At 50.2% G+C, this 11,968-nt stretch overlaps 1 long non-coding RNA gene across 1 annotated transcript in view; it reads left to right on the top strand.

Annotated features, from left to right (window-relative positions):
- Positions 1–4,920: 4,920 nt before the first annotated feature.
- LOC121294581 overlaps positions 4,921–11,968 on the top strand; it is a 20,775-nt gene continuing 13,727 nt past the window's right edge. Inside the window, exon 1 of the long non-coding RNA XR_005946805.1 lies at positions 4,921–5,251. This is a non-coding gene — a long non-coding RNA (uncharacterized LOC121294581). The remainder of the gene's footprint in view (positions 5,252–11,968) is intronic.

Here is an 11,968-nt window from a genome sequence, read left to right as displayed (position 1 = left end):
GGTATTACATTTTAAGCAATTACTAAATACAATGAAAGTCAGTCAATTACTTACCCTTGCCTAGTTAGTATCCTCTCTCCTCCGCTCCACATTATACAGGATAAAGCGTCGGGGCTTGCAGTTATATAGTCCTGACACAACAGAAAATCGCACATTTCTCTTCAAAGGACAGCAATGTTAAGCTATTTGTAAGCACTCAGCCAGCTGTCTTAATCCTGTTCACTCGAGCCTTTCTACTAAACTAAACTCTTAAAAGTGTGTGGATATTAATTTTGCCATGTTGACCGTCGCACTACTAACTTTGTTTAAAAATGCATATTAAAATAAACGTCTGGGACTTGAAGACTTTCAAGAGATCCGAGCCAACTGCCTCACAAGCTGTCAATCAAACGTGGCTTGCACATGATTCGTTGTGCAAGAGGAAGATCCAACCCAAATATTGCATCACAATTACTACTTTAATTTTACTGGCCAAAGCCTGCAGCATTTAAAAAAATAGCCTATTTGACCTAAACTTAAACACTCACCTTCGGCGTGCACAGTTGTGTTTATTTATTTATTTATTTATTTTTTATAAAAGTACTTAAATTTGGCATCCACATAGATGCAGATTTGGGTGGGCCTGTATGCAAACTGGGTGGGCCAAGACCATTTAGAGCCTTACAAGTTAGCAGCAACACCTTAAAATCTATTTTACAACTAACTGGTAGCCAAAGCAAAGATGCCAGCACATAGGTGATGCTCTCACCTCTTGACCCAAGTTAAAGTTCTAGCTGCTGCATTTTGTAAAAGTTGAAGGCGAGAAATAATGTTGTGCTTAGTCCCAATGAAACCATTGCAGTAGTCAGTCCTAGAGGATATAAAAGCATGCATTATTCGCTCTGCATCCTGCCTGGAAAGAATACCGCTCAGAATACCTGTCTAAATGTGATCAGATGACTTCTTGAGAATGCAGAGGAAACTCAAAGCAAGCAAAAGACAAAACAGGTTGTTAAAAATAAATAAATAAATAAATACAGTGCTCTCTCACTGTAAGGCTCTCCGTTATAACGTGCCTCAGATATAACGCTCCTACAACATGTCCCCCAGTTCCCTATACTAGTGACTCATGCAATATTTCTACAGTAAATAGTATGGTTGTTACTCAAACTGTAAACAACCTCTCAGTTTAACTTCTGTTTCTGTCTATCCCTTTTAATACTGTATCTTAACTGGCACAGGGTCAAAAACCAGAGCTAAAGAATATACAACAAGTAGAAAATATTATTAGCAGATCTTTGTAAGGCCTGTGAGAAGGAGTTCATTGCATTGAAGGTCAGGCTGACCTGCTGAAAGTTCCAAACTTCCCTTATCAGGCAAAAGCATCTTTAATTAGACTCAGAGCCTCAGAACATTCTGATCCAGCGAGAGCAGAATGGCAGAATCTATGGAGCACAGTTAATATGCCAGAAGCAATCAAACTAGGTTTGATTATAGTAAGAAAAAAAACAATGTATTTAAATAAATAAGAAACCTAATATAATAACAATAAGTAAATGTATGAGCAGTCCTAAGTTTAAAAATTCAATTAATATTAATAATTAAAAATTAGCTTCTTACCTTCTGTGTAAATCAATGAAGTAAAATAGAATTGCAGTTTATAAGAGATTGCTATATTGACATAACTGAATTAGAACTACATGTTATAAAATCTTTAAGTATACGCTGTAACTCATAGTAAACTTACTAAAGGAACACAACTAATGTAACTGAAGTAACTTAATTAGAAATACATCTTATAATGCCATTTAAAGCTGAACTGTTGAAAACAAATATCAAAAGTTTATTACAGCAGAAGCTTGGCGTTGACAATATTGTAAATTTATTGTTGACACATTTGAAATAATGTTCATTTCATTTAATCAATTTAAGAATTAGTTCAATTTCTCCAACTAAACAAAAAGTGTATTTTAGACATTACAATATCAATTAAACCAAAGAATCCACATGTTTAGCTTATATAAAGATTTTACTGCAGTAATAAAGAGAGGTACTTATTTCCAGAAAAGAAGCTGTAGAGTTTGAACGTGAAAAATAATTTATGGGTCTGCGGTTTTTCTGTAGATGTTTGTCTCAGACGCACAGTATAATTCTGGAAGGGCATTAGACCTTCAAAAGATAAGGCTTGGTCTTTGGCACCTCAAAGCAGGATAACCAGCAGAAGGTGTTTAAGGAAGACAGGAGTATGTATCTCATTATATTATATGAAAATAATGACAGATTAGTTATAAAAATTAGGACGTACGCTTTTTTGTGTTACCTAAAAAGATATCGGCCAAAAAAGGACTTCATGCGGTGGATTTTTCCTTACAGTGGAGATTCATATTAATCAAAACACTAGCTTTTGCAAGTAAACAGGATGTCTGAAACCTACTTGTGGAGGCGAATTTTTTGAAACCGAAAGAGACGTCAAGCTTAGTCCAAGCATGGTACAAGTTAATATAAGGCTATTATTATTGTTTCATTATAGCTTAAATTTAAATGGAAATAACTGAACTGACCACTGCATGCTTATTCTAAGGCTTGTGATAAACCCCTACAGTCTTTTTGTTCTACACTTTGTTAACACACATTTGTAAATGAAGTTAAACTGACCCACTGACAACACACTGAAATGGTAACATAATATCCGGCTAAGAGGTTAATGGAATTAAACAGATCTGGTGTTAAATATTAGAAGCATCTCTCATATACACAGATACTTGTATTTGGTAGCAAGGACCCTGTGAACTCTAGTTCACCTCATTTTTAGGGAAAGGAGGGGTGGAAGATACCGAACCATGAGCTCACATTCAGTTAATTTTGAAAAGAGATTTGACTGGATCCTTCTAGAAAATTCCATAAACCCAAAGATAGGAAATGTCAAGGCCGAGTCATGATTAGATTTACTTGGGGCTTCTGATGTATTCAATGGAGGCAAAATCCTATTTAAGCCCAGAGCAACACCCCATTTGATATCGCTAAACTTGCTAACTACAAGTTGTGTGATCCATGCTCTGAGAATCTCTGGAAAACTAATTGCTGTTTGGTCGTATTCATAAGTCTCTGCCTTTTGAAGACAGTTATTATTTTTCAATATATCCTACACTACACTTCCATATACTGGAAGGCAAGCATATATTTGAATTTAATATTGCCTTTATATTGATGCATTGCTATAAAGGTATAGAATTTATGTTTTAGTCTTAAAAACATTCAGTGTGTGTGTGTGTGTGTGTGTGTGTGTGTGTATATATATATATATATATAATCTATCTCAAAAATAAATTAGACAATGTACAATATAGAAGACTAAAAGAAAAGAAATGGATAAATAAACTCAGCACCATGATGCCACAGAAAGGAATAGTAGATCATTACATCATCAACTGCAGTATGTGGTGAATGACATCACAATCACAATAGATTTAAATAGAAATAAATTAGTGTAGTTGTCATGACATCCAAAGCCTATAAGTACCTCCACTGTTTGTTTTCAAACACACTTTCCCTGGACAAACGTGTGTAAACATACCGAAACGTTGGGAAGTTGGCTCTGTTGAGGAAATACGCATACGTGTATATTCTACATAATTCCAAAAAAATTAAAAAGTATTTCTTAAGGCCCCAGTTGTAGCATTCAAAAGAGAAGGTAATTTAGGTGATGTTTTAGTTCACAGGAAACATAAACGAATAACTGACAGAATAGGTTCTACAAATACTTGCACTAGTACATGTAAAGGTTTTAAACACATGGACAAAAGTAAAAATATAATTAAACATAACAGCACATATCCACTAAAAACTAATACGTACTGTAAAAATAGCAATGTTGTTTATGGAATAGCCTGTGAAAAATGTGATGAAATAAATTATGTTGGAGAGACTGGAACAACTTTATATAAAATAATTAAGAACTACCTTTCATTAACATTGAATCTCATAGTTCTTCCAAAACACAGTGACACAGATGAGTCAAATAAATCCACAAATTAAAACTACACCGGAACTGCGTTGATAGACAATAATCATAACGTTTCGCTAATTGTGCCGCCAGCTTCTACAGAGGACTGAAGCTTTTAACAAACCACGTGGGAAAGAATGAGCGCAGAGAAGCCGAGTTTATGCATAGTAGCGAATATTCCTACATTCGTCATCTTGTAAAATACAGAACTGTTGAAGCATTTTGCAACATTTTTTACCATTTCGTGTAATTTGTGTTCAAAGCAGTAAATAACTGTTGAACCAATAATAATAATAATAATAATAATACAAAACTAGCTCCACAGGCTATATAGCTAAACAAATAATTTGTAGACAGCTGTCTAATATTCTTTATCAATAGAAGTGCTCTACATGGTTATTTTCTTTTTTTTTTTTGTTTTACAAAACGAACATTTAATTTATTTTGAAGTAAATTAAACAATGTTTGCGGGATACCACTCACTACCCAACATTCAGATAACAAGCTCTATATCAGTAGCACTACTAGTAATCTACAGTATTGTTGCTGCAAACTTTAAATAACCAGCAGACTAAATATATAACTTGCTTCAATATTTGACGTAGCTGTTAAATGGGGTTAATTTATCTATAGAAATACTTTACACCACCCCCATGGCTCATCCACTTTTAAAAAGGCTCCGGCGCCGTTGATCCGTCTCAAAGAAACTCCCTCAAGGCTAAATCCGGAAATATAATCTAAACATTCTCGTCGCATTTAATTTAACAATGTGAGCTGTTTAGAATGTTATACTTCCTTAAAAATACCCGCCTCTGTACACAACCTTAACAAACTTACCCATGTAGAAGAATATTGTGTGTGTAGTATATATATATATATATATATATATATATATATATATATATATATATATATATATATATATATAGATATAGATATATATAGATATATATATATATATAGATAGATAGATAGATAGATATATAGTATATGTACATAAACTCAATCAGTTTCCGACAAGCTTTTTACAATGGAAAAAAAAAAAAATAAATTCACTGTCACGGCGTGTCAAAATGCTGCAGATGAGAGAAGCGCTCAGTCCACAGGACCACAGCGATAGTGCCTGGTGATATTCAGACAAACAGCGCAGAGGCGGCATCAGAGAGAAGCAGAGCATCGTCACGTGCTTTCAGTTCCAGTTGAGATGACTAAAAAAAAAAAAAAACATCACATGATCGAACATGGAAAATGAAGAGCTCTAGTTATAAGGTAAGCTCTGTATTTTTTGCTGACGTTTTGGTTGGTGTTGGCCTCACACTCAAGACGACCCAGTGCATTTAAAAAAAAAAAAGGATTAAAAAAAAACTGTAAAGAAGTATTGATTTAGAATGTATTAAACACGTTGGTTAATTTGTACCGGTTCTCCTCTCAGCTTTGGTTAAAAATGTCATAACATGTTTTGTTCTAAAATGCGTTTTCTTAAAATTCTCAACACCGTTTCAAAATACTCAACACCGTTTTATCCATTCTGCAAGTTCTTGCGTGCGCTAAACAGAGACGGTACACAACAAGGGACATTAATGTCTGATTTCACTATGTAACACAATTTTTGTTCCTGGGTAGTAAGTGTTATTTCCTAATTGCTTATGCCTCAAAAGTATAGAAAAGGGCTATTATTCCCCACAAACTTTGCTTTTGCGACCAGGACAGTGATATTTCAAAATATCACTATTTCCAATGGGAAAACGGGCAAATGTGTGTTTTTTCGTTCACATAGTCAGAAAAAAACAACATATGAATCCAAATTAACATGTATTTATACTAAAGTAATACAAAAATGACTACAAAAGATTTAGGAGTAGTTTTTCGAGATTTACGATTATACTGTATTTACAGTATAATCGTAATTCTCGAAAAACTACTCACTTCTAAATCTTACCATGATGCCACAGAAAGGAATAGTAGATCATTACATCATCAACTGTAGTATGTGGTGAATGATATCACAATCACAATAGATTTAAATAGAAATAAATGAGTATAGTTGCCATGACATCCAAAGCCTATAAGTACCTCCACTGTTTGTTTTCAAACACACTTTCCCTGGACAAAGGTATGTAAATATACCGAAATGTTGGGAAAGTTTACACCCAAGTTTAAACCCACAGTTTATTTTTTATTTATTTTCTACAAATTTCTAAAATATCTTTTTCACTTGGAAGTTGTGGAGTAGGATGTGTAGATAAATGAAAAAAAAAAAAAAGCATTTTAATTCCAGGCTACAAGGCAACAAAAGGTGAACATTTTGAAAGGGGGTGTAGGCTTTCTAAGTGGTATTTCTATTTATTTATAAAAAAATAAATACAAATAAATAGAAAAATAATACATGAAGACTATATTTGCATCCAGAGCCATTTGAAAAAAGGCATTATACCACAGTAGTGACATCAAAAAGTGATAATTCCTCTAGAAGAAAATATACTTTAACTTTGACCCATTCATAAGAACATAAGAAAGTTTACAAACTGGAGGAGGCCATTTGGCCCATCTTGCTTGTTTGATTGTTAGTTGCTTATTGATCCCAGAATCTCATCAAGCAGCTTCTTGAAGGATCCCAGTGTGTCAGCTTCAACAACATTACTGGGGAGTTGGTTCCAGACCCTGACAATCTGTGTAAAAAATAAATAAATAAACAATGGCCTCCTATTTTCTGTTCTGAATTTATCTAAACTCCATTTGTGACCCCTGGTCCTTGTTTCTTTTTTCACATCAAAAGTCCATTGGATCGACATTGTCAATACCTTTTTAGACTTTTGAATGATTGAATCAGGTCGCCACATGGTCTTCTTTGTTCAAGACTGAATAGATTCAATTGTTTTAGCCTGTCTGCATATGACATGCCTTTTAAACCCAGAATAATTCTGGTCGCTGTTTGCACTCTTTCTAGAACAGCAATATCCTTTTTGTAGTGAGGTGACCAGAACTGAACACAATATTCTAGATTAGGTCTTGTTAATATATTGTGAAGTTTTAAAACTTTTCACTATATATCCGAGCATTTCTGAGTCAACATAAACTCCAAAGTCTTTTTCATAGTCCTTCAATTTCAGTATCTCCCATATGGTATTTATAATGCACATTTGTATTACCTGGATGCAGTACTTTACACTTTTCTCTATTAAATGTCATTTGCCTGGTGTCTGCCCAGTTCTGAATGCTATCTAGATCATTTTGGATGACCTTTGCTGATGCATCAGTGTTTGCCACCCCTCCTATTTTTGTGTTGTCTGCAAATTTAACAAGTTTGCTTACTATACCAGAATCTGTCATTAATGTAGATTAGGAATAGCAGAGGACCTAATACTGATCCCTGTGGTACTCATCTGGTTACCTTGCTCCATTTTGAGGTTTCTTCTCTAATTAGTACTTTCTGTTTTATACATTGTGGCAGGCTGGCGAGTGGATAGAGGCCCAGAGACAGACTGCAGTTCAAAAAAATAACTATTTTATTATAAATAAACAAAAATAAAGTGCACAAGGGCAAAATAACAGATACTCAAACACAAATAAAGCAAAAACAAAACTCACAAAAATAAAGTTTCCAGGCTGGGCAATGCCTTCACTGGATTTAGAAAATTCAAAAAACCACAAAACAAACACCAACCTGCTTCCTCAGCTCCCTTCTCCCAAATGAGAAGCAGAGGCCTCCTTTTATATCAGGTGGCTGGGCGCTGATTGATTGATCGTTAATCAACCTAATCAACCCCAGCCACCTGAACATAATAAACCCAGGCAGGCAGGGGAAGTTAACCCCATCCCTGCCAATTTAAAAGGGCAGAGCTTTGCTCTGCCACACACCTCCCCCCATGTACAACGTACACCGGCCGCAATCGGCCAACTCCCCCCAAGAGTCCAATTATGTCCCTTGGGTGGGCTGTTATGGTGGGTGGTGGTGGGCGGGGTTGATGTCGGAGCCCCCAAGCCTTCTTTGGTTGAGGGGGCCCCGAATGTCCAAGGTAGCATGGCGACGGCGGCCCGGCTCCCTCTGGTGGCGGAGGCGGCGACGGCGGCCCGGCTCCCTCTGGTGGCGGAGGCGGCGACGGCGGCCCGGCTCCCTCTGGTGGCGGAGGCGGCGGCGGCGGCCCGGCTCCCTCTGGTGGCGGCCCGGCTCCCCCCGGCGGCGGCGGCGGCCCGGCTCCCTCTGGTGGCGGAGGCGGCGAGCCGAGTGAGACCAGGGGACGGCGGCCCGGCTCCCTCTGGTGTCGGAGGCGGCGGCCCGGCTCCCTCTGGTGGCGGAGGCGGCGGCGGCGGCCCGGCTCCCTCTGGTGGCGGAGGCGGCGACGGCGGCGGCGGCGGCTCGGGTCCCTCTGGAGGCGGCGGCGGCGGCCCGGCTCCCTCTGGTGGCGGAGGCTGGCGGCGGGCCCGGCTCCCTCTGGTGGCGGAGGCGGCGGCCCGGCTCCCTCTGGTGGCGGAGGCGGCGGCGGCCCGGCTCCCTCTGGTGGCGGAGGCGGCGACGGCGGCCCGGCTCCCTCTGGTGGCGGCGGCGGCGGCCCGGCTCCCTCTGGTGGCGGAGGCGGGCGGCCCGGCTCCCTCTGGTGGCGGAGGAGGCGGCCCGGCTCCCTCTGGTGGCGGAGGCGGCGGCGGCCGGCTCCCTCTGGTGGCGGAGGCGGCGGCGGCCCGGCTCCCTCTGGTTGGCGGAGGCGGCGGCGGCCCGGCTCCCTCTGGTGGCGGAGGCGGGGCGGCGGCCCGGCTCCCTCTGGTGGCGGCGGCGGCGGCCCGGCTCCCTCTGGTGGCGGCCCGGCTCCCTCTGGTGGCGGCGGCGGCCGGCTCCGGCTGGTGGCGGTGGCGGCGGCGGCGGCCCGGCTCCCTCTGGTGGCGGAGGCGGCGGCGGCCCGGCTCCCTCTGGTGGCGGCGGCGGCCCGGCTCCCTCTGGTGGCGGCGGCGGCGGCCCGGCTCCCTCTGGTGGCGGAGGGAGGCGGCCCGGCTCCCTCTGGTGGCGGAGGCGGCGGCGGCCCGGCTCCCTCTGGTGGCGGAGGCGGCGGCCCGGCTCCCTCTGGTGGCGGAGGCGGCGACGGCGGACCGGCTCCCTCTGGTGGCGGAGGCGGCCCGGCTCCCTCTGGTGGCGGCGGCGGCGGCTCCCTCTGGTGGCGGAGGCGGCGGCGGCGGCCCGGCTCCTCTGGTGGTGGCGGCGGCGGCCCGGCTCCCTCTGGTGGCGGAGGCGGCCCCTCCCGGCTCTGTGCCGCCGCGGCGGAGGGCCACCGCCTCCGCCGCCGCCTCTGAGGGAGACCACCTCCGCCGCCGCCCCGGGCCTGGAGAGACCACCGTCTCCGCCGCCGCCTCGGGCCGAGGAGACCACCGCCTCCGCCGTGGCCGAGGGGAGACCACCGAGTGGCGGCGGCGGCGGCCCGGCTCCCTCTGGTGGCGGCGGCCCGGCTCCCTCTGGTGGCGGAGGCGGAGACGGCGGCCCGGCTCCCTCTGGTGGCGGAGGCGGCGGCTGCGGCCGGCTCCCTCTGGTGGCGGAGGCGGCCCGGCTCCCTCTGGTGGCGGAGGCGGCGGCGGCGGCCCGGCTCCCTCTTGTGGCGGAGGCGGGACGGCGGCCCGGCTCCCTCTGGTGGAGGCGGCGGCGGCGGCCCGGCTCCCTCTGGTGGCGGCGACGGCGGCCCGGCTCCCTCTGGTGGCGGAGGCGGCGGCCCGGCTCCCTCTGGTGGCGGCGACGGCGGCCCGGCTCCCTCTGGTGGCGGAGGCGGCGGCGGCGGCCCGGCTCCCTCTGGTGGCGGAGGCGGGCGGCGGCCCGGCTCCCTCTGGTGGCGGAGGCGGCGGCGGCGGCCCGGCTCCCTCTGGTGGCGGAGGCGGCGACGGCGGCCCGGCTCCCTCTGGTGGCGGAGGCGGCGGCGGCCCGGCTCCCTCTGGTGGCGGAGGCGGCGACGGCGGCCCGGCTCCCTCTGGTGGCGGAGGCGGCGGCGGCGGCCCGGCTCCCTCTGGTGGCGGAGGCGGCGACGGCGGCCCGGCTCCCTCTGGTGGCGGAGGCGGCGGCGGCGGCCCGGCTCCCTCTGGTGGCGGAGGCGGCGGCGGCCCGGCTCCCTCTGGTCTGCGGAGGCGGCGGCGGCCCGGCTCCCTCTGGTGGCGGAGCGGCGGCGGCCCGGCTCCCTCTGGTGGCGGAGCGCGGCGGCCCGGCTCCCTCTGGTGGCGGAGGCGGCGGCGGCGGCCCGGCTCCCTCTCTGGCGGAGGCGGCGGCGGCAGATCCTCGGCTCCCTCTGGTGGCTCTGGGAGCGACGGCGGCCCCGCTCCCTCTGGTGGCTCTGGGAGCGGCGGCGGCCCGGCTCCTCTCTGGCTCTGGGGAGGCGGCGGCGGCGGCTCCTCCCTCTGGGCTCTGGGCGGCGACGGCGGATCCTCCTCCCTCTGGTGGCTCTGGCGGCGACGGCGGCTCCTCACTCCCTCTCTGGCTCTGGGAGCGACGGCGGCTCCTCCCCCCCTCTCTGGCTCTGGCGGCGACGGCGGCCCGGCTCCCTCTGGCTCTGGCGGAGGGGCGGCGGCCGGCGGCCCGGCTCCCTCTGGTGGCGGAGGCGGCGGCGGCGGCCCGGCTCCCTCTGGTGGCGGAGGCGGAGCGACGGCGGCCCGGCTCCCTCTGGCTCTGGAGGCGGCGGCGGCCCGGCTCCCTCTCTGGCTCTGGGAGCGACGGCGGCTCCTCCTCCTCTCTGGCTCTGGGAGCGACGGCGGCTCCTCACTCCCTCTCTGGCTCTGGGGGCGACGGCGGATCCTCCTCCCTCTCTGGCTCTGGGAGCGACGGCGGATCCGGCTCCCTCTGGTGGCGGAGGCGGCGACGGCGGCCCGGCTCCCTCTGGTGGCTCTGGGAGCGGCGGCGGCCCGGCTCCCTCTCTGGCGGAGGGAGCGACGGCGGCTCCGGCTCCCTCTCTGGCTCTGGGAGCGACGGCGGCCCGGCTCCCTCTCTGGCTCTGGCGGCGGCGGCGGATCCTCCTCCCTCTCTGGCTCTGGGAGCGACGGCGGATCCGGCTCCCTCTCTGGTGGCTGAGGCGGCGACGGCGGCCCTCCTCCCTCTCTGGCTCTGGGAGCGACGGCGGCGGCCCGGCTCCCTCTGGTGGCTCTGGGGCGGCGGCGGCGGCCCTGCCCCTCTCTGGTCTGGGAGGCGGCGACGGCGGATCCGGCTCCCTCTGCTGGCTCTGGGAGGCGGCGACGGCGGCCCGGCTCCCTCTCGTGGCTCTGGGAGCGACGGCGGGCCCGGCTCCCTCTGGCGGCGGGGCGGCGACGGCAGATCCGGCCTCCCTCTCTGCTCTGGGAGCGACGGCAGATCCTCGGCCCCCTCTGGCTCTGGGAGGACGGCAGATCCTCCTCCCTCTCTGGCTGGGAGCGACGGCAGGCCCGGCACCCCTCTGGCTCTGGGGGCGACGGCAGATCCTCACCCCTCTCTGGCTCTGGAGGCGGGCGGCAGGCCCGGCTCCCTCTGGTGGCTCTGGGAGCGACGGCGGCCCGGCTCCCTCTCTGGCTCTGGCGGCGGCGGCGGCCCCTCCTCCCTCTGGCTCTGGAGGCGGCGGCGGCGGCCCGGCTCCCTCTGGTGGCGGAGGCGGCGGCGGCGGCTCCGGCTCCTCTCTGGTGGCGGGGGGCGGCGGCCCGGCCCCCTCTGGATGGCGGCGGAGGCTCTGGTGGGCGTCGGCGGCCCGGCAGGGAGACCGTGGGGGGCAGCTCCCTCCGAGGAGCCCGATATCCGCCCGCCGCCAGTGCCGAGTGATACCACCGCCTCCGCCGCCGCTCCGCCGCCGGGCCGAGGGAAAAGACCAGACGCCTTCCGCCGCCGCCGGGCCCAGGCGGCGGCTGGCCCGGCTCCCCTCCCCTGGTGGCGGACAGCGGCGTTGATAACTATGGCGGCGGCCCCTCTCCCTCTGGGTGGCGGAGGCGGCGGTAATTAACCACCGGCTCCTCTGGCGGCGGTGGCGGAAGGCCCGGCTCCCTCTGGTGGTAGTGGGGCGGCCC

This window comes from Polyodon spathula, chromosome 2 (genome assembly GCF_017654505.1).
Source record: "Polyodon spathula isolate WHYD16114869_AA chromosome 2, ASM1765450v1, whole genome shotgun sequence".
Taxonomy (NCBI): domain Eukaryota; kingdom Metazoa; phylum Chordata; class Actinopteri; order Acipenseriformes; family Polyodontidae; genus Polyodon; species Polyodon spathula.
This window is presented reverse-complemented; position numbering and strand designations above follow the sequence as displayed.